The sequence below is a fragment of the Carassius gibelio genome, chromosome A19 (assembly GCF_023724105.1).
Source record: "Carassius gibelio isolate Cgi1373 ecotype wild population from Czech Republic chromosome A19, carGib1.2-hapl.c, whole genome shotgun sequence".
Lineage (NCBI taxonomy): Eukaryota > Metazoa > Chordata > Actinopteri > Cypriniformes > Cyprinidae > Carassius > Carassius gibelio.
In genome coordinates this window covers 18069101-18091624 of record NC_068389.1, presented here as the reverse complement: position 1 = coordinate 18091624, position 22524 = coordinate 18069101, and the positions used below count along the sequence as shown (strand labels likewise).

At 37.1% G+C, this 22524-nt stretch overlaps 1 long non-coding RNA gene across 1 annotated transcript; it reads right to left on the bottom strand.

Moving 5' to 3' along the window:
* Positions 1 to 372: 372 nt before the first annotated feature.
* Positions 373 to 2051, bottom strand: LOC127935614 (uncharacterized). The gene is made up of 2 exons (XR_008148129.1): positions 971 to 2051; positions 373 to 473 (listed from the first exon to the last, which is right to left on the bottom strand). It is a non-coding gene; the product is annotated as an uncharacterized LOC127935614 (long non-coding RNA).
* Positions 2052 to 22524: the final 20473 nt, after the last annotated feature.

Sequence of the window (22524 nt, the reverse complement as noted above, 5' to 3'; positions counted from 1 at the left end):
CGGAAGTTTAAAACAAGCACAAGATATTGCATATTTTGTCTTTTGTATTTTTACTATATTGTGATAAACACGGAAACAAAGTCAGATTTGTATTATTTTTTTAAAGTAAGTTTTTATTTAGGAGTCTGTTATTTAGGACCTGTTAGGTCTATTTCCCTGCAGAAAGTTTCTTTTGATTCCACTAGGTGACAGTAAAAAGATAAAAAAAAAAAATTGTTGATAACATCTTCTAAGCAAAAGTTATTTAGATTTAACCAAAAGGAGGCGTTGGAGTCTCCAAGCTCTGTAGCTTTACCTGAAGAGACAGAATGTCTTATGTCTCCAAGTTTCCTCAAAAAACTCATGTCATGTAATAAGCAAAATAAGGCAAAGTTCTGTTCTTGCATTTTATTTTACACACACACACACACACACACACACAAAATAAGTATCCTGACTTGCTGGCTCCCATTCTTCACCACTGGATGCTACAACTGCAAAACAAAACAAAAATGTATAAATTTACACTGCAATCCCAAAATACATGCTAAAATGACATACACAAAAATAATCCAGATATGCAAGTAACAGAAAGAGGAAAATAATTTGATTACACATACACAAATCCATGAGTATGTATAAATAAATGAGAACAACCCTTGCATATCTTATGTATATGTGAATTGCATTCATGTGTTCGTTGCGTGTGTGTAATTCAAATATGTAACGAACACATGAATGCAATTCACATATACATAAGATATAAAAATGCACAAGGCAGTACACGTATATATAATATTGATAAATAAATTCATGCAAAAACAAATTAGCATGCAACTAACGAAGGCAACCGATGAATGCAATTCGCGTATACAAGAAAGACAAACTGCACAAGGCAATACACTTATGAATGCAATCGATGAATAAATTAATGCAATAATAATATTAGCATGCAACTTACAAATGCTTGATACAAACAACGTATACTTACTCAAAATCAGGGTCTTCTCCCAGTTTGTAAGCAGCTTCTCTGACCGAGTCAAAGCTAGCTAGCATCGCTGCAAGTTTCAGTGTCGGACATCCGATCAAACTCCTCCAAAGCCGCCTCCACACCAACAAAAAACTTTCTTGAAGTCATTTTTCAGAGACATATAACTCTAACAGTAATAAAAGCACGCAATAATTCGCTAAAACGCTATCCAAAATCACAAACCAACTTCCGATCAACTTCTAATAATCATCTGCGCCCGTTTGCGCCGTTTTCTTTAGTCCCACCTCCTCAACTTTGGAAAGGAACAACTCGGGCTCTGAATGGTCTAGAAGCTTGATCGATGTGTCTATGGAGAGGGGAGGCTGTCAGCTTTCATGACATAGGACGCACTGCGTGATGACGTCATTGCAAGTCGAAAGGAATCAAAGAGAGTCAATACAAATACTGGTCATGTTTTACGCTGCATTGCATGTTTTGATCTGCGCATCTGAGACATATTATAGTGCCGTTTAGCCATGCATGCTCACAGACACACGAGAATGCTCTCATTTTGAAGAAAACAACCTAATGTAAAAGCTGATATAGGATTTTAGGCTAGTATGTGAGCACAGATGTAGTTATCAGCGCAGAAATATGACGCATACGTTTGCTTGTTCACATAAGTAATTTCAGTTTTCGTGATTCTTTTGAAAATTATTATTTGTTATGTCACTGTAATGTATAAGATCGGTGAAATAAAGTACACAGTGACATTCCTGAGAGTGAGAGCTTTCATTTGATGTGTGACTTGTCCATGTTTGGTGAGTTTGTGTGCTATAAATATCAAATATGAACATTATTCATCTGATTTTCTCAAGGGGGGGTGGTTGTGGAAGAACGAATTTATACCTTATTATTTTCTTTTATGTAAAATTAATGCAAATACCATGGGACTTGCAAGAAAGCAGAGGTTCTACGCTTTCAAAAAATACCATATATGACTAGTTTTGTGCTTCACAGTTTATAGATTTTTTAAAAATAGTATGATGACCTCCCCGCGGACCCACCGGTGGGTCCTAGGGCGTGGCCAGAGTTCAAGAGGTTAAAGGTCAGGCATGTAGCAAGATGAAAAAAACAAATAGCATTGCTCTGATGCTGGAACTGTAATGTTAGTCAGTTAGTTAAAGGAACACTCCACCGTTTTTTTAAATAGGGCTTATTCGCATTATTTCCTACATTTAGATAGGTGGGCAAATGCATTTTTGTGTCAGTGCATGCATTGTTTTAGTTTGACTGGGTCGGCGTTAGCTTAGCTTAGCACAATGAATGGAATCCTTTGTTGCCAGCTAGCATGGCCTGAGTAAAAGTGATCAAAAAAATAAAAAAAACCCACCTAATTACTTCTTGTGGCCTGCGTATTCACAACGAGTACAAATAGCGATCCAGATTAACACTAGGCGATTTCCTAGGCAGATATTGGCTTGGGACTATATTATGGGGAAGCACAGGCGAAGCACTGCTGCTTAGGCGAAGCACTGCTACTTCGGCGCAGAGATATCACGCAACACATGAAATCCCACGACTTCCGTCAACATACCGGCGTGAATAGTAGCTGCCTGCCTGGCTATTTTCCTTACAGTACACGAATGGCGATGAACATGGCTGATTTTGAGAGAGACGAAGAGGGTGACTTCTCAGACAGTCAAGAACCAGAACCATACCTATTTGAACCAGAGTTTACAGAAGACGAGCTGCGTGCTTTGGAAATAGAACGACAGTTGGAGACTGCGGTCAAGCCAGCCGCACTTCAGAAAAACACCGTCAAGCCAGCCGCGAGTGAAATTTATATGCGCGTGTATTAGTCGCGATCGCTCAACAGCCTGAGGACGTGAGGATGAGAGCCAACATGAACTGGTGGTGTGAATGTGGGGGAATATGCCAATCTATGCCGACGGAAATAGAGTGTCTTTGCTGTAGAGAGTGGGATATGTTTTTGCCATTGATGACCAGGCTCAACACGTCAGATCAAGATGAGCGTGCCCGAAGTTGTGTCACATCTACAGAGGATTTCACGGCGCTGATCCATTCTGCAGTACTCGATTTTTTTTCCGGTGTGACAAAGTGAACTGGAAAAAACGCCCCACGCCGAATGGACCAAATGGACAGCTGTCCACAGAGTAAGTGATTATTTTAATCATGACGCATGTATAGATCGACCCATATTATACCTGTATTCACATAGAGTTGATGTTTTCATGTGTTGCGTGATATCTCTGCGCCGAAGTAGCAGTGCTTTCTTCTGTGCTTCCCCATAATATAGTCCCAAGTCAATATCTGCCTAGGAAATCGCCTAGTGTTAATCTGGATCGTTATTTGTACTCGTTGTGAATAAGCAGTCCACAAGAAGTAATTAGGTGCGTTTTTTTTATTTTTTTGATCACTTTTACTCAGGCCATGCTAGCTGGCAACAAAGGATTCCATTCATTGTGCTAAGCTAAGCTAACGCCGACCCAGTCAAACTAAAACAATGCATGCACTGACACAAAAATGCATTTGCCCACCTATCTAAATGTAGGAAATAATGTGAATAAGCCCTATTTCAAAAAACGGTGGAGTGTTCCTTTAACTACATCAGTCATTGCATGTACGTACAGAATTTATGGATTCTGATGATCTTTACAGTTCTCCACTAGTGCTTATGCTCCTAAACCCATCCTACTTAGCAAGGCCAAGTGTGGAATAGCTAAAATTATCCTTTGTCGGATGGAATTCCTCAAGGAGCATTAAAACGCTGATAATTTGACACTGAGGCTATGAGCCTTAATGACTGGCTTTTGATGTGCTAGACTTTAATTTTGACAGGGTCTTTTTTTATTAAAGAGTTCATACTCGCTGTGGGCTGCAGGAATCATGCCTCTCCTATCCTCTTTCTGTCTGGCTTTGACAACCACGGGGACCACCTGCTTAATGACGTAAATCCCTGATCAATCCCACATCACTCTGATCGGCCCTGCCAAAATTGGAGCTGACACCCGCACCCTTCTTAAATGCAATGCTCTTGCCAGGGACTGCTTATGTGTTGACTTGATTGGTTTAGAGAATCTGTCTCTAGCTGCACAATTTAAGCCTATGAAGAGATGTCTGACCAAAAATAGATAAATGAATTATATATTGACAAGCCTGACACAGCATCATAGGATTCAACAGTCTGATAAAGACTATAGAACATTATTTTAGTATTATTTATTATGTATTATTTATATGCTTTTATAGGGCCCTATTTTAACGATCTGAAACGCAAGTGTCAAAGCGCGAAGCGCAAGTAAGTTTGTGGGCGGGTCTCGGCGCTGTTGCTATTTTCCCGGCGGGATAAATGGCTCTTGCGCCCGGCGCAAATCTAAAATGGGTTGGTCTGAAGTAGCTTCATTATTCATAGGTGTGTTTTGGGCGTAACGTGAAATAAACCAATCAGAGCGTCATCCAACATTCCCTTTAAAAGCGCAAGTTCCATTATGGATTGCTATTATTATGGCGTATTTACCAGGCGCACGCCAGGAGCGGTTCACAGCCGAGGAGACTGATGTTCTTGTAAGAGTAGTGAAAGACAGAGAAGTTGTGTTGTATGGGGATGGGAGAAACCCACCCAAAATAGCGTCGGTTAAACAGGCGTGGGAGGAAATAGCTACAATTGTTTCATCTATTTTTTTTCCTGGTTCTTGACGGACAAACCAATTTGTCAGATGTCCTTATATACATATATGTCTTGCCACTATTGGTCAAACAGGTCTGATCCTTAATTACTACAAGTAGCCTGAAGAATTTGTAAGCTAGATTTATGCCTATTTTTTCACATATTCGTGGCACACCACAATGATTTCCGTCATCTCATGTGTTAATATTTTTTTAGTGTAACAATTTATGATTTGCAAAAATAACTGTTGCATCTGTGTAGATTACATGAGCAAAGTGTATGCGCGTTGTGCACGCTATACATTATGGTCAAGCATGCGCCCTTAAAATAGCATAATGAACAACGCGCAACGCGCCACTGACTTTAGACTAGTTTTTTTCTGGTCAGTGGCGCAATTGTTTAATGGAACAGCAAAATAGCACCAGGGATTGTTTGCGCCGGAACACGCCTCCTTTTTTGCGCTGAACCGCCCAGGGAGCGCAAGTTCATTCACTAGTTTAGCGACGTGCTTCTGTGGAGGGAAAAGCGCGCTTTGCGCGGGTGCAAAATAGGAATGACACATGCGTCGGTGTACAAAGTCAATTGCGCTGGGTGCAAGATAGGACCCATAGTCTTTAGAATTCTTTTGAAATATATTTTATTTATATTTGTATTTAAAGTTTGTCATTTTATGTGCTTTTGTCATTTATTATAATTATGATAGTAATTTTAATACTTCAACTTAAACATATTTCAGTTAATTGCAACGGCAACTAATTTAGCAAATTTTTCATCAAATTTCTGTTTCATTTTATTTCAACTTTGTTTCAAATGACAAAAAAATTTATTATAGTTTTTAGATAACAAAAACAATGCTATAGAGATAACTTATGAGAGTCTGTGATGCATGGTTATTGAGCAATCTCAAGTTTTCTTGACAGATAATGAAAGGCTGTTGTTGGGTAAAAGGGATTTGGCTTCTGGACTCATGGGGTGATGGAAGTCTATTTAATCTTTTGCAGCTTTTTTGCAGAGTAGGCGCTACAGTCACCACATTTTCTAGCCTCTAGACACTTTCATATGATAATGCTATCTCGGAGTCTTTCCCTTATGTGCTGCCACTGTTGTCTTAAACACAGATTATCTGATTATTGCAGTGCAATATACTAAGTATTACAGTTCTTCTCATTTATAAATCTACTATACAGTACAGCTTTGTACTCAGTTTTTTACAGAGTTGTATTTTATATATGCACTATAAATTTGTAAAGGATTTTTTATTTTTATTTTTTAAGAAATGCATACTTTCATTTAGCAATTATTTATTCAATTAAAAGTGACAGTAAAAATTTTACAAAAGAACACTGAATTTTTAATCCATCAAAAAATCCTGGGGGGGGGTGGATTTATATATGGGTTTTTATGTATATTTATATATTATATATGGAATATATTTATAGGTGGAATATATTTTTTATAAGTATTGTTATCCTTGTCCTATAAGTGTGATTTGGAGTTTGAGAAAATCACAGTTACTTAAATTTCATTTGTGAGCCTAGTTATAAAATTACAAGATTGACAGGTTGTTATGCTTCTGTTTTGTGATAATAAAAGAGATCAATATAATAGCATTTCCTGTTTTTTTTTAAGACCAAGGAGAAAACATACACGATATGGCACTGCATTATAACTACTTCTCTCTCATGTCTTTGTGTTAGTAAATAAGCAGCACAAATGTAGTTTGATGATTAAACGGAATATTGTTGCCTATTTCACCTCAAGAAGATCGGCCTAAGATATTCTGAGGGTCTGCATCACTGTCTTTTAAAAGTAAACACTAGTCAACTATCCATTTTCAGTGCAGAAAATTCTTCTCTAGTAGCATTTTAAGAGTTCATCCAGAGATTGTATAAGATGATTGTATATTTAGGAGAGAAAATATCAACACAACACCAAATATTGCAACAGTGCAGTTATGTTCATATATGTAAGTGTTTGGTCCAACTTGTAAGCAAACAGTTGGCTTATTTAGGTTTGGTGGTTATAAGTAATGATCTAGATAATTTTAGGTAAGTAATTGTTTTGTAGACATTTTTAACCCCAATACCTTATATAAAGACAAATGCTCTAATTCATACAAGTGTAAGGTACCACACTGCAGATGACATCTGTATTCCATTAACTGAAACCAAGCAGCAATAATGATCTCGCCACAGTCTGTAGGACAGTATGTAATTCCACTGAATTCAATTCCTATATGCACCCAAGTGATGGACGAACACAATTTATTACGAGTACCGCAATGGAGTGCAGCAATGACCCTACGAGATTATCTTAGATGGGAGCCCTGCCAGAGGAGACTTCTGCAGTGAGCTCACTCAAAAGTACCGCTGATACCCGGAGACTCTGAACTTCCAAGGTTTTGAGGTTGAACCACTGATCTATAATATAGAACTGGATTGCTCATGACGTCATGAAAGTGAAGCCGCCGCGCCGCCATATTGGTAATCCCTAGTGTGCATAAACGTTCTATTGAATTAATAGGACATTTTATGATTTTAATTAGAAAACATCACCTAAGAAGTCAGCCTTTATAAATCTGATGTATGTACATTATTACAATGCAAACACCCTAGGTATGTAAATGTATTCTTTTAAATGTCGCGAATTTCCCCCTGTTATTAAAAAGCTAACATTACGCTAATTACAGTAGCGAACATCATGAACAAGATAAACATCAGACGGACACGACCTCAACATATATAACAAACTACAAACTGCTCATTCTGAAATCTGAATTTATTTAGAAAAACTATGACTATATAGAGTACGGATTTAAAGACATAAAGCTTTATTTCCCAGATAGTAAGTTAAGTTTTTCATTTATAGAGCAATATTAACAATTGTATCATTCATTGTAATATATTCAAATCCATTTCTGATATTAATATGTTCATGTTTAGTAATTCCTGAATAATTATGTTCATAAAGAAATAAGCCATTTGTTTGTGTTTGATCAGTTACCTGTGTCATCAGTGCGCAACAGACACAACCACCTTAACGGTTTAAATATATCGCTTATCCTACTGCAGAAAGACCGTAAACACTGCAGATGACATCTGAAGTAAACATTAATTTACATACACATTTGCTTCAAATCGAGTTATTTTCGGACAGCAGTTTGAATGTAACTCAGTGGTGCTCTCTGCTGGTAGGGATTAGTAAGATAGCATATCGAACACTTCCGGTGGCTTCACTGTCTGTTGGCAGTTTAGAACGCTTTGAGCGATCCAGTCATATATAGATCAGTGGGTTGAAAATTAGTGCAGATCCAGGCATTGCCCAGAAATCGGAACCAAATTTTACAGGTTTTTTCTGCATCCCTCTTAGACACTTTTTGAGTCAGCTCAGCAGCATATATTTGTGGAGTGTGTCATTTCTTCACCAACAGCCGCACTAAACAGAGGTGCAACTGGCTGTTTTCGAAGAACACAAACATCTCTGTGAAAACTATTTAGAAATTGGTTCTTAAATAGCTTCATTGAATAGAAGCTGCTTATTTTGTAAGAGTCATTTTACGTATTTACAGAGGAATTCTGCTCCGGCACCTGTCTTCCATTTGTTTGGTCAAACAGGAAGTCCTGCCACCAGTTTCAAACCATTATTTGAGTCATAAGCTGACATGTTGGACCACTCAAACAAACAAGCAAAGTTTTAAAAGTTTTACCAAGCCACAGTGTTTGTTTTCTTCTGGAAAGTCAGTCTACGAATAGCTTACTTCTTTCCAGCGGCGTCACCCGCCTGTTTTTGTGAGGGGACACCACTGGCTGTCCTGGCTCAGTTGATGCCCTAGGAAAGATAAGACATGATCAAAGACAAAATAAATCTTGGAACATGTGTTTGTTCAGTGTTAAAAGGCAATACACATACAGTACTACACTGTATAATATATTTATACAATGGTCATGTGACTGTATATAGTATAAATAAATACAAATTTGTAATATCGCTAACTAGTTTAATCACACAGACCTCTTAAAGACCTCCATGACTTATTACACAGGCTGCTGCGCCATATGCCACAGACGTTCACTGCCTTTGGTGTTTTCTTCACATTAGTGCAGGCAGCCTATGAGACATCCATCATGATTTAAAGAGTGAAGTCATAATTACTCCCTCTGTTTTTGCTCCCGCTGACATGTTTAGTGGTTGCGATAACAGTTTAATGCCAATTAAGGTATTACTGTACCCTCTTGCCCTCATAAATTCATTTCACCAAAGACATACAACACAGAGCTGCTTGGAGATTAGACATAAAAGAGATTTTAGCTACTGGCTGTAAATGCCCAGTGTCAGTGATATTGAAAATAATGTCTATGAAACAAATGCAAACTGTTTTTATGAATAACTCAGAAAGAGTTTTTTGGACTTTGAACCTGTGCTGTGGAAACGCAAAACAGGAAAGAAAAGATGTTTGTCAGGTCTTTATGTGACTATCGTTGGGGTTTTGTTTGGACTGAGCCATGCATTATTCACTGGCCTGCTAGAAAGGAAAGGAAAAGAGCCTCAACTTTTATTTTACCTATTTTTAAGTAAGACGTCAGTTACAGAGAGATATTATATTTAGGAATGTTAATATTAGACACACAGAAGTATCCTGACAGTTCTTTGATCGCTTCTCTAAGGTAATCTTCAGACACAGACTGTGTCATCTGGACGAACACATCGTGGGCTTTTTCTCTCACTCTGCACAAAAATGTATCCTATTAGGTATTGAGATGTACAAATGTACATGTTTTTTTTTTTGGTCGTATTGTCTCATCTTGGACACCGGCCCCACTCTAGGGGTGGAACAATGCTGATGTAAGCTCTAGTCCTCTTAGATGCTAAATGGAAGTGGATGTCTAGGAAAAAAAAAAAACTGAAATGTCACCTCATTCCCAGGCTTAATGCCAAATGAGCTCACCATTGACAACTTGTTTTATGAATCAGCTAAAAGAGCAGTGCGGACATCTCCTCAGTGCTTAAATTTTGGAATAAAATAAAAGTAAAAAGCTAAAAGCTATTTATCCTGAGAGTACAAACATTACTAGAAACAGATATGAAACTAAAATGCTTAATACAAGGCTTGATGCATAAATTAATTTGGTTTTAAACCAATAAAATGATATGTTTCATTATGAAACATTATGATTCATGTTAAATAGTAATAGATTTGTGTTGTTTTGAGTGTGCAATGTTACTGTCCTTTTAAATTTTAAATTTTGGGACTCATTCAAACAGAAAAGTCAAATAGACTTATCTTTATAGCTGAACTACTCTTAACTTGAATGCTGCATTTTTAACACTATGTCATTCACAAGTCGAAGCGTGCATTTTTACATAGAAAAACCAAAACCAGACAAATCAGATCTGAATTAAATCTGTAGCAGCATTTCAAAAGTGTGAATATTTATTCCAGCAGGACTGAGACATTTGTATCAGCTTGTTGGTAAAATTCCAGGTGATGATAATGGGGAAATTTATGTTGTTTGCCAAGTGCGTTCCAAACGGTTTCATTATGAGACACAAGTACCCTGCTCCCTCCAAAGTCCCCACTTAAAGGGGTCTGCCCTTTCGAATATGTAGGGCATAGGGAGGCTCACTTCCTTTTGGACTTCGTCTATACTGTCTTTAGTGAATCAATGACTCAAATGATTGGAAGAAGTCAACTTTGCCATTCCTGTATAGCTATCATGACAAACTGTATGAAACATTTGCCCTTTACCAAGCAAACTATTTTAACCCTGTCTGTTGAACTGTGTTAAATTAAAAGACAGCCAAGCCATTAATGCTAGATTCTATCTGATGGAGCCTTTGTGTTCCTATCCATTGAATGATAGTTTGGTACAGCAATGTTCTGACACTTTAATGCCTGGGCTGTCTACTCCAGAAACGTTCACCTGTCAGAGTTTCACCTGCCCACCTTGTTCAGCATGTGAAGCTCTTGAAAGGTTATTCACAAGTTTTATTAGTGGCTTTGCTTCTACCTGCTTGGTTTTAAGAACCGAGGGGAGTATTTGTTAAGTTCTGAAAGTCGGATGCTATCGGAAACTGTTGGGTTGATTACAGGTATAGTTTGTTTCCTGTTGTTTCTGTGTATGCACTTTGCAATCTGATCATTTATTCTACACAATGAGGAATTTTAAGTGCTTCAAAAAATGTTATATCATATTGTAACTCATAATTAGTGCATCAAAACAGTTCTTGTGAATACATCATTAAATATTTCAACTCTGATTTTAGAGATTAAAAAATTCTATAGCCTACAATATTAAAATACACAAATATGTGGTGTGTGCTGCAGGCTAAAAGTAATCATAAATCATTTTTGTTCTTTTCTTTATTTGCTCTTCAAATGAGTCTTTATATATGTCTTAAAAACAAATTTATAGCATGATTAGCTTGGTGTATATTATTAATGATAATGTGCCTAGGTGTAATGCGTTAAAATATTAAGTGAAACCATGAAAGGCATTGTTTAATTGATGAACGTAACTCTGAATTGAGGTAATAAAGAATAAATTAGTAAACACATATAATGAAATTCATGATCAATCATATTTTTTTATTTCCTTTTTTGTATTTAAACAACCCCCATCTCTTAAGTGACTTTGTTTCAAGTAAGACGATCTCATACGTCGACAAGCCATCCGCCTTGATCGTCCCTTTACCCCAAGGGCCAGTTAATATGCTGTGCCTAATCCTATCCACAGAAACAACAAGCACAGTGATGAATATTTACTGAGCTGAATGGTGCTTATCTCCTGTTTGGCATGGAGGACAAAGAATTGCAGATCCTGTTTATAGAACTACATTTACATTTTTGTTCACCATACTCATGCATAATTGAAGGAACATATTGAGAGATGTCAGATATATAGCCTGTCCCTATGGGCACCGTTAATGTAGTCTTCTGTATTTAAAAGAGGGAGGAAGTCTTATACTTTTCAGTCTCTAGCTCGTTCAAAATTCAACATGGCCTGTTTTGAATCGACTGTTTTATAGAATCTCATTCTCACATCCAACACTTGTTTATGAGGTGGTTGAGAAATTAAGCACTCAAACATGCATTGTTTTTATGTTATTTAACAAAATTGTCTCATTATCTCCATCTTTATTGTAGAATGATTAATTGAATTCAGTTTCATTATGGCTCTTTCAGCGTAATTACATTGCAGCTCTGAGGGCCGTTTTGTTTCAAAATCAGAAGATGAATACATTTGAAAAATTAATCTCAGAAATCATACCTCAACTAGGATACAGGAGAGGATACAGTATAACCAGCACAAAGCCCCATATGTTATATATTAACATTTATCTCATTGAGGCCATTTTTTTAACCAAGCTTTTCAACACTGTCTAATTAGATTAAAATGGATTTCATGATTTTTTTTCCCATTCATAATTTAATACTCCATCATCATTATAAAAACCTTGTTAGGAAAAAGGTGGAAAACAAATTAACTTACAGCTATATCTGTTCATATGGGGCTTTGACTGTTCACAATTCATGCATGATGATAACACTCAAAGGGCCCTATTTTAACGATCTGAAACGCAAGTGTCAAAGCGCGAAACGCAAGTAACTTTGTGGGTGGGTCTCGGCGCTGTTGCTATTTTCCCGGCGGGATAAATGGCTCTTGCGCCCGGCGCAAATCTAAAGTGGGTTGGTCTGAAGCAGCTTCATTATTCATAGGTGTGGTTTGGGCGTATCGTGAAATAAACCAATCAGAGCGTCATCCAACATTCCCTTTAAAAGCAGGTGCGCAAGCTCCATTATGGATTGCTATTATTATGGCGTATTTACCAGGCGCACGCCAGGAGCGGTTCACAGCCGAGGAGACTGATGTTCTTGTAAGAGCAGTGAAAGACAGAGAAGTTGTGTTGTATGGGGATGGGAGAATAATTAGCCTGAATAATTTGTAAGCTAGATTTATGCCTATTTTGTTCACATTTTCGTGGCACACCACAATGATTTCCGTCATCTCATGTGTTAATATTTTTTTTAGTGTAACAATTTATGATTTGCAAAAATAACTGTTGCATCTGTGTAGATTACATGAGCAAAGTGTATGCGCGTTGTGCACGCTATACATTATGGTCAAGCATGCGCCCTTAAAATAGCATAATGAACAACGCGCAACGCGCCACTGACTTTAGACTAGGTTTTTTCTGGTCAGTGGCGCAATTGTTTAATGGAACAGCAAAATAGCACCAGGGATTGTTTGCGCCGGAACACGCCTCCTTTTTTGCGCTGAACCGCCCAGGGAGCGCAAGTTCATTCACTAGTTTAGCGACGTGCTTCTGTGGAGGGAAAAGCGCGCTTTGCGCAGGTGCAAAATAGGAATGACACATGCGTCGGTGTACAAAGTCAATTGCGCTGGGTGCAAGATAGGGCCCAAAGGCTTTACTGAGACAAAAAAAAAAAAAAAACTATTATTAATAATTCACTTTTTTTTTCTTTTAAATATCATTCCTGATTAATTGTACCTCATCCATTTTTATGGAGAATACCATGCGTGGCTGCCATCCCAAAATGTCCATGTTCAGTATTCGTTTGACTCATCACTTTTAATTGTCATTTTGTCATTCAGCAAGGGTGAGGGTCCAGGAATTCAATGCATGAACCAAGTCAATTCAGCATACCATCCATCTTTTTTATCCCATGCCATTACCGGTTTGGGGAATTGCAGTCATAACACCATTGCCATATTAGATCATAAAAATGAAGTATGTCATCAAACCTTTCTACAATTCTAGTTTAATATGAAGAGACAACTGTAAGTAACACATTTTATGTTAATTAATCTGAGAAGTGTAAACAGTGGTACTTTCAAAAATGTAATCTGTTTGTTTGAGAATCCCGACCAGCCTAATAACAGTGGCTCAGCCAGTGGTGTGATTTTTTTGGACAAATTAGTGTTTGCCTTCAGCAGAATTAGATAGTAAAAGTATTTTAAAATAAGTTATCCTGTCCCAGCTTAATGTAAATACAATTGCAAATATATAACTACAAATTAGTTCATTTTGTTTGATTCAGTGAAACATGTTAAGGAAATAGACATTATACGACTATTAACTCTGTATGGTGATAAAAGTGACAAATTAAAATGAGCTTAATATGTTAATACTGTTTTACATCTTGAAAAAAAAAAAAACTATGAAACTATGTGCTCTAACAGAATTTGACCGTAATACTTGAGTTGAAATGTAGATGTCATATTTCAAGTTATTGTTTTTCATGACTATTTTGAGTCAGGTGAGAGAGAAGGTTGAGTTTAGTGCTCATTTAATAGGGATAGCATTTGGAATAGACACATTTCGATATTGAAACAGACCTGGTTTTTGCATGTCAACTAATCATCAAGACATGCTACAGTGTCACAACATGTCAGAAAACAAAATGACGATTTAAGGACAAGATCCTTGAATGGAATTGTAAAAACTGGTGTATAAAGTTTCATGTTGGCTTGTCACAGAGCAGCCTAGTTTCTGCTCAGTATTCAGGCATGTCAGACAATACTTGTCTGAGTTACTTTTGCTTTCTGAAAGTTTAATGTGAGCTTACATAGTTATTGATTAATGAGAATTACATTTCAACGTCTGAGTGAATTCTGTCTTAAACCCAGTGCTTTAGTGAATACTTTATTTTCTAATTTTGATATCAGGGACAGGCAACATTCAAAATTGACGTCCCTTAAAAAAAAAATCATAATGTAAAACTGGAATCAAGATCGGCCAATCCCACATGCTAAATTGGAGTGACAGAAAAACAGAAAATTGCAATATAATTATGTAATGTTAATATATAATGTTTTTTATATAGGTATATATAATATATAATGTATAAGAAAATTGTGTGTGTGTGTGTGTTATATGTTTGTCATCTACTGTACAAAATCAGTTAAAATTAAAAGGCAATCTTAATTACATTTTGAACAGTGCAAAATCCTTCTTAATATAAGCATGCTCATGAAAGGCTGTAGTATTATAAAGAAAAAGTATCCCTTGGGCCTTTTGCTTTTTGATGAAGAATTAACTGTTTTTGATTTCAAGGGCATAGAGTCATGGAAATAAAATTTCATGCCACAACACATCAAAAGGAAATCTGGCACCAGAAAACATAAGCATATCAACCCAGTGAAAAGCAAAGCACTAATAAGGCACTGATGGAAATGAGGGTTTTGTAAAATGATCGATCTAGCTGCTCAGAGAACAATAGCAAGTGCCCAGGCTTTGCCAGAGGCTTTTTTCCTTCCTTTCTTTTTTCTTCTTCTTTTTTTTTTTCCTTCCCTGCTGCATGTTTCTAATCCTGGAGTTTAGGGGGTTTGATTCTGCTCAAGAGTCCTCCTATAAAGCCAGCATGATGACGACTTCAAACCCATCAGCCAGTTATCACATCGAGATATTGACACTTGAATGTGGGAACCATCTCAAATGAATGGTCTCGCCAGCAAATTAACACATTTCGAGGAAAATACACAATGTACAAACACACGCTTTTTCCAGGGTTCTATATTGTGCTTCGACAGTAATTGCCTCATGGCACATCATCCTTTTCTCCACCATTTGGCAGTTTGTTTGAATGCCTATCAGTCTCTGGACATGTCAGCCAAGGCAAGCTTGATTCTGATAGAGCAGACATGGGTGAGTAAGAGAAGAGATAGGAAATGTAAGGAGGAAAGACGTAATGAAAGTAAAAGCTAGAGAGGCATGTTCTCCGATCTGAGGACTGTGATGGCTGTGACAGCTACGTGTGAAGTAATAATAGCAGTGGAGAGGCACCGTCAACAGAGCCGAGGGGTTTCTGAGAGTGGTTTCATGAAGATATAAGAAACAACAACATAACTCTGATTTATTTTAGTTTTATTTCTAGTTTTCTTTGACCTCCCCATGTTGAAAGTGTAGCTCAAACAGTATCAGTGTTTCTTGTAGTATCGCTGACATTTTTGAAATGGCTATAAATACTATATCTTGCATGATGTTAAGTGTTTATTAAATGTTTATTATTAAATGCAGTCTCAGAAAATAAAAGGTACAAAAGCTGTTACTGGGGAAACACCTTTTATATGCTACACTGTTGTACCATATTAATGCATTAAGCATATCAGTAACTTAAAGTTCACTTACTCTGCAATGGTACTGCTCCAGTGACAGCTTTCTTTCTCGAAGTGTAAGTACATTTGAATTGAATCCTCAATTGTGGAGTTATACACACCGGCACACTAGTGCAAGTGGGACTGATTATAGTTCGACAATACTTGGCTTTTTCTTATCATTTGCATTGGTGTCACCTATGTCTCACATCTATCATCAAAAGATGTGCACGACATTCGGCACCGAACATATGGTTTCCCAGGAGTGATTCTCACATGCCTTCACTTTGTGTTGCCAGCCTATAGTAGACAATGAGGTTCGTCCCCAAAAGCGACAGGAAGCAGCAGCTTGCTTATTCTTCACTAGGGCGAGCTGGAGGATATCTCTATAAGCCAAAGATGACAAAAGAAGAAGAGAACTGGTTCAGCTTTAGAGGACAAACATGCAGGATTCATGGGTTTCGGTCACATGACTTTTTTGTTGTGGCCGCCATCTTTAGGACCTTGCATAGCCTATCCTCGCTAATCGGAAACCAAAATAACACTCTACCAACAATGAAAAACAATGGTATTTAAAAAATATGGATACTTTAGGATTAGAGCCGTATTTACTGTCAAGCCAACTGCTGACTCCACTCAAGTCTAATGAAAACTTACCAATTAGACGTTTGCTGATAGGCTGTTTACATCTACCTCATAAACAGTCCCTCTCCGTACAATTGGGCCCTTTTCAGTCAAATTTTCACCTGCTAGAGACTTGTCCACCAGCCCGGATCCATCTGCAGCACCCGGCCTGGATGTCTGTGCACTCAATTTCAGATTCTGAGCTGAATCGACCAGATGTGATGCCGTAACTTGCCTACAATGTCTCATCCAAGCCGGACTCGGCCCATTGCACAGCACGCCAGACTATATCTACTGTACTGTCCATTAATATTTCATTTAAAAATTGATAACGTTACCTAGACAAAACAATTTCTTTCATTTTATAGATTATAATACAATAAATAACATGACAACAAATCTATAAATATCTCTTTATTATGAAAGCATTTTTAAAGTTCATTAAAGAACTTGCTTGATCAAGCTAGCATGAGGAAAATGTATTTACAAAACAATTTATTTACAAAACCATACGATTAAACTTGGTTACTACAAAACATAAGTTAAAAGACATTTGTGGCAAATTTAAGAAAAATATACAGTTAGTCCTGTATGTATCTACATCCTAAGTGAAGAAGCAACTAAAGTAGCAACACAACTGTGATTCTGTGTTTTGTTGTAGTCTGTTATGTGTTTTGGTAGTGGTGACGTCACATGAAACCCATTTATATAGACACAATAGATGGGGATTGTAAAGAGTGAGATGGGGTACTTGGTTGCTCTTGTGTATGTTTTGTTCCTATAGTCTGTAAATGTGCATTCAGTGAGTGTAAAATAAATAGCATAGATTTTATGAGTTAATAAAATTAAATAAAAACATGAAATAAAAGCCTAATGTTACTAAAAATGTTTTTAGTAATAACATATATTTTGTAAAATATTAATGTTTAGCAAGCTACCACTTTCAAAATGTTATGGGAAGATCTACTGTATATATTATGAAGTATAAAGGTGTGAGTAAGAAGCCAGAAAAAGATGATTAGGCTGCTAATTGACAGGGGAGAGAGCATTTTTTAGCTCAGTTAGTTTAGTTAGGTATTACTCAGTTACAGTCATGCCCACAAATATTGGCACCCTTGGCAAATATGATCAAAAAAGGCTGTGAAAATTAATGTGCATTGTTAATCCTTTTGATGTTCTATTTGAAAAATTCACAAAAATGTATCCTTTCATTGGATAATAAGAATTTAAAATGGGGTGAAATATCATTATGAAATAAATGTTTTTCTCTAATACACATTGGCCACAATTAAGGACACCCTTTTATTGAATTATTTTTTAAACCTCCATTTGCCGGTTTAACAGCTCAAAACTCCTATAATGCCTGATGTAGTTAGAGAACACCTGACAAGAGATCAGAGACCATTCCTTCATCCAGAATCACTCCAGACCCTTCAGATTCCCAGTTTCTCTCTCTCATTTTCTGTAGGGTTCAGGTCAGAGGACTGGAATGGCTATAGCAGAAGCTTGGTTTTGAGCTCAGTGACCCATTTCGGTGTTGTTTTTAAGGTTTGTGTTTGGATTATTGTACGGTTGAATGATCCAAACATGGCCCATTATAAGATTTCTAACAGAGTCAGTCACTGTTTTATTTTTTATCTGTTGCTATTTAATAGAATCCATGATGCCATGTGTCTAAACAAGATGTCCAGGACCTCCAGCAGAAATACAGGCCCACAACATCAAAAATACAGCTGTATATTTCATTTTACACATGGGGTATTTTTTATCCCTGTTTTCACCAAACCCATCTTAAGTGTTTACTGCTAAAATGTTCATTTTTAGTTTCATCTGATCATAGAAGCCAGTCCCATTTGAAGTTCCAGTCGTGTCTGATAACTGAATATGCTTTAGTTTGTTTTTGGATGAGCTAGGAGAATTTTTCTTAAAACCCTCCCAAACAACATGTGTTGATGTAGGTTCTGTTTGACAATTTTTTTAAGGTTTTCTGAACCAGAGACTCAACTATTTTCTGCAATTCTCCAGCTGTGATCCTTGGAGAGTCTTTAGCCACTCAAACTGACCTCCTCACCATGCATTGGGACGATATAGACACACAACCTCTTCCAGGCAGTTTTCTTACATTTTCTGTTGATTGGAAATTCTTAATTATTGTCCTGATGGTGGAAATGGGAATTGTCATTGCTCTAGCTCTTTTCTTAAAGCCACTTCACCAATTTGTGAAGCTCAATCATCTTTTGCTGCACATCAGAAATATATTCTTTGGTTTTTCTGATTGTGATGGATGATTAAGGGCATAATCATGCTGGAGTGCTCAAAATTGTGAATATGAATGGGAATATACTTTAGAGATATTTTACTCATAAGAATTTCTAGGGGTGCCAATAATTGTGTCCAACGAGTATTTGAGAAAAACATTAATTTCATAATGATATTTCCCCTCCGTTTTAAATTCTTATTATCCAATGAATTTTTTTAATAAAAAATCAAAAGGATTAACAATGCAGATGAATTTTCACAGCCTTTTTGATCATATTTGCCAAGGGTGCCAATATTTGTGGGCAGGACTGTATATTCCTTCTGGCTTGAGCTGCCAGTGTGAAAATGAAATGGCTGAGATTATTAGTACAGTTATATTTTTGAACAGAAGTACACCAAATCATCAAATATTTGGACTGAAGAAAAGACCAAAAATGTAACCTGTCCACAGTGTTGGGTATAGTTACTTTGGAAAGTAGTTAGTTAGGTTACAACGTTACCATCAATTAAAAGTAATCAGTTATGATACAGCGTTACCTATTCATAAAAGTAACGCGTTAGAGTACTCATGCGTTACCAAAAATTAAAAGCCGTTTGCAGCGGCTCACACATGACAGACACAGCCCCCGGCCCCTTTAAATGCACCTAGAAGTCGTGACTCCCGACAATGAATAACGTCAGTCATCCGACTAAATTAACACTGCAGGATAACAATAACAGGAAAGACAGTCGGCAATCGGCTATTCCACATGGCGTTTTATTTATTTATCACAGAACATATTATTAATCAAAATTCGCACCTAACGTAACCAAGTATGCTTACTTGTAAACACAACCTTAAACAGGCTTGCAGATTTAAATCCATTTAAAAATGATGAACAACCAGCCAGCCAATGATCTAACAGAAATTAACAGCTGCCTGTCAAACAAAAATGATAACAAATCGAATTAAATCCTTCACTGCCACACAGGCAAATGACAAATCGCTTAATAGCCGAACTAATTATTATTAAAGTGTCACTCACAGTCACAAGCCTAAATTCGCTTTAACACAGTCCTCTTACATTTACTCTTCAAAGTAGTGATTAAAACGTAGCGTTAAATTTGAGGTAGAATTTTTGGCGACAGAAGCTTTTCACCAAAGCAGTGTGTGCATTTTACCGTTATGTTCTTTTCTTTTTCGTTGACAAATTGAAAATAATGTGCGTACTTCCATAAACCAAACGCTGTCCTCTCTGCCATCTTGCCGGGAGTTCGAAAAAAAAAAAAAACCCCACACACACACAGGGTCAGGCGCAGGGCACAGACGCATCACAGCCATTGACTTTACGATCACAGAGCTTCGGATCCGCTGATACTGTACATCCGCAGGTGGCACAGTAGACCTACGCCTACTGTCTGACAAAAAGCAGGCTGCAGTCGGGATTTTCCTTTCCTTAAAATAACGGATTACTTTTTTAAAAAAAGTAACGAAGTTACTGATTACTTACGCACGAAACTAACGCGTTAAGTTACACATTTCAGGAAAAAAGTAATTAGAGTACTCTAACGCGTTACTTTGTAACGCGTTACCCACAACACTGCCTGTCCATCACCTAAATTGCTTTCTACAATGTGGTTCCAAAGTGTCCCAAAGTGTGCATTTAGGCAAGTCACAGTAGGTTTTTCCTCAAACCAGGGTTACCTGGAAAGACAATAAGAACCAGCTTGTTTCTGAAGCAGAAGCACATCTAATTTTTTTAATTAAATTGTGCTGTTTACAGAACTTCACCTGTATGATCCCTAGCTCTTGATTTATTGAGAATACAGCTAATTGGATGCATGCTTCCGTAGGGTAATGACAGGTGTTACTTCAGTAAGCCCACGTACACTTTCCCCTTACCTCACGCACGTGCATAAATTGAAATTAACTAATTTGCAGAGAGATTGAACAGTCACAAGGCAAAAATTCTAGCAGTAAAAGACAATGAAATAACTTCTCAGATGCTCCTGTACATGGAATTACATTTAGCTTTCTAAGTATTTATAGTCTGTTGTGCAGGGGCTGAAAAAGATATTTTCTTTTTATGCCTTTAAATTATTTTCAGATAGGAAAAGATTAGATTAACACAATCAATAAAAAGTCTCTCCATCTGCCACTTTGTGAGGAAATTGCAGAAGAAGGTGAGAACATTTGAGCAAAAGTTCCTCACACATTTAAATGGTATCACATTTTTGTTTTGACATGATTATCATAAAAAATATCAAAAATCTAAATCTGCCTCTCACTTAAGGGCAAATTGCCTTTCTTTTTTTTTCTTTTTTTTTCATTTGCGATGAAACAGCACTTTAGAGAAGTGTTATAATTCACAATCACTGCCTCTCAGGAGAGATTTGGTTTAGCGCAGTATGTTGAAAATGGCTGATTACACATTAATTACCACAATGTCTCTGTGCTCTCTGTGCATGTGTGTGCGAGTGTGTGTGCGTACATTTTTAAATGCGTCCCAAAGTAAAATACAGCTGAAAATACTTTTTAGAGGTATGTATCAAAGAATGGACAGAAGACTTTGAATACAATACATATAAATACTGTATATAAATGGCAATAGGACTAATAGTTATGAATATATAGATTCTTCTTCTCTTCTCCGTGGTGGACATTGTTTTTACACTGACCAAATGATATTTACCGTCTCCTAACTCTAAATCAGCCTGACAATCTAACCTAAATTAACCTAATTAAAGCATTGATTTAATGTTTATTTTGCAAAATATTGGGGGGCACAAAATTTAGTTCAGGGCAGTTTGTGAAACTAGGATATCCCAAATGTCCTCCAGAAAAGGTTTTATCTTATTTGGCTCACTTCTCTGGGCAAATTTGACCTGAAAGTGTAGTAAACTGGCACACACCTATACACAGCTATTTGCATTCTGACAGCACCAAACTCTCATCAAGAACTGCTGTTGTCTCTAACTTATCTACACCATTAATCTAATGCATATTTGGACTGATACACTGGTCGTAATGACTGCTGGCACAAACAGAGACTGGTGTTCGATAAATCTCCTAAAAGTCTAAAATGTATTTTACGAGGTTGCATTCTGGGATTCACCAAGGAAGCAAGTCTCAATACAAACAAAGAATCACAGGTGGAACAAGAGGGAATGAGAGAGGAAGGGGAAAAATCTGAAATCCAATAACAAGCTTTACACTTTGTCAATACCCTCACACCAAGGACACTCAAATAACAGGATTAGCAAGCAGCAGTACAGAATCAACAGCATGCATATATAATTTGCACTGATTCATAGTACTTGGAGAAGACTGAGAGGGTGAAGGTGACTCTCGGTGGCAGCTGGGAGTAAGACTGGCCTGTGAGGCCTTCAGCAACAATGAGGTCGTCTGTGGCCACATTTTCAGAAATGCAATTGATGATTTGTTTGATTCATATAGAGCCCATAAGATGACATGGTCGGTTCACTTAGTTTTGTCTTGGCCATGACATCATAACTCATGTGAATGTGATAATAACTTGTGATAAAATACTTGTGATATTATGCCCTGGCCACGCTATCATTTTGTCAAGGTAACGACATCCTTATGTTGTGGCCTCGAGATGCTATTTCGAGGGACTGACATCCATTTCTCGTGGCCAAACGTTTAATGCATAAACAAACCTGCATGACCATAGCAACCCCAGGATTATCAGAGATATATTCTTGAATATTTTATATTGAATTAAAAATTATTACATTATTTATTATAGAAATTATTACATCATTAAATTATTATATTTACCATTTGGCCTTGGTTACCGGGCTGCTACATGCAATCGTCAGCATTCGAATGAAGTTTACCATAAGTAACAACCTGTCCTCCAACCAATACGCTTGTATAGGTC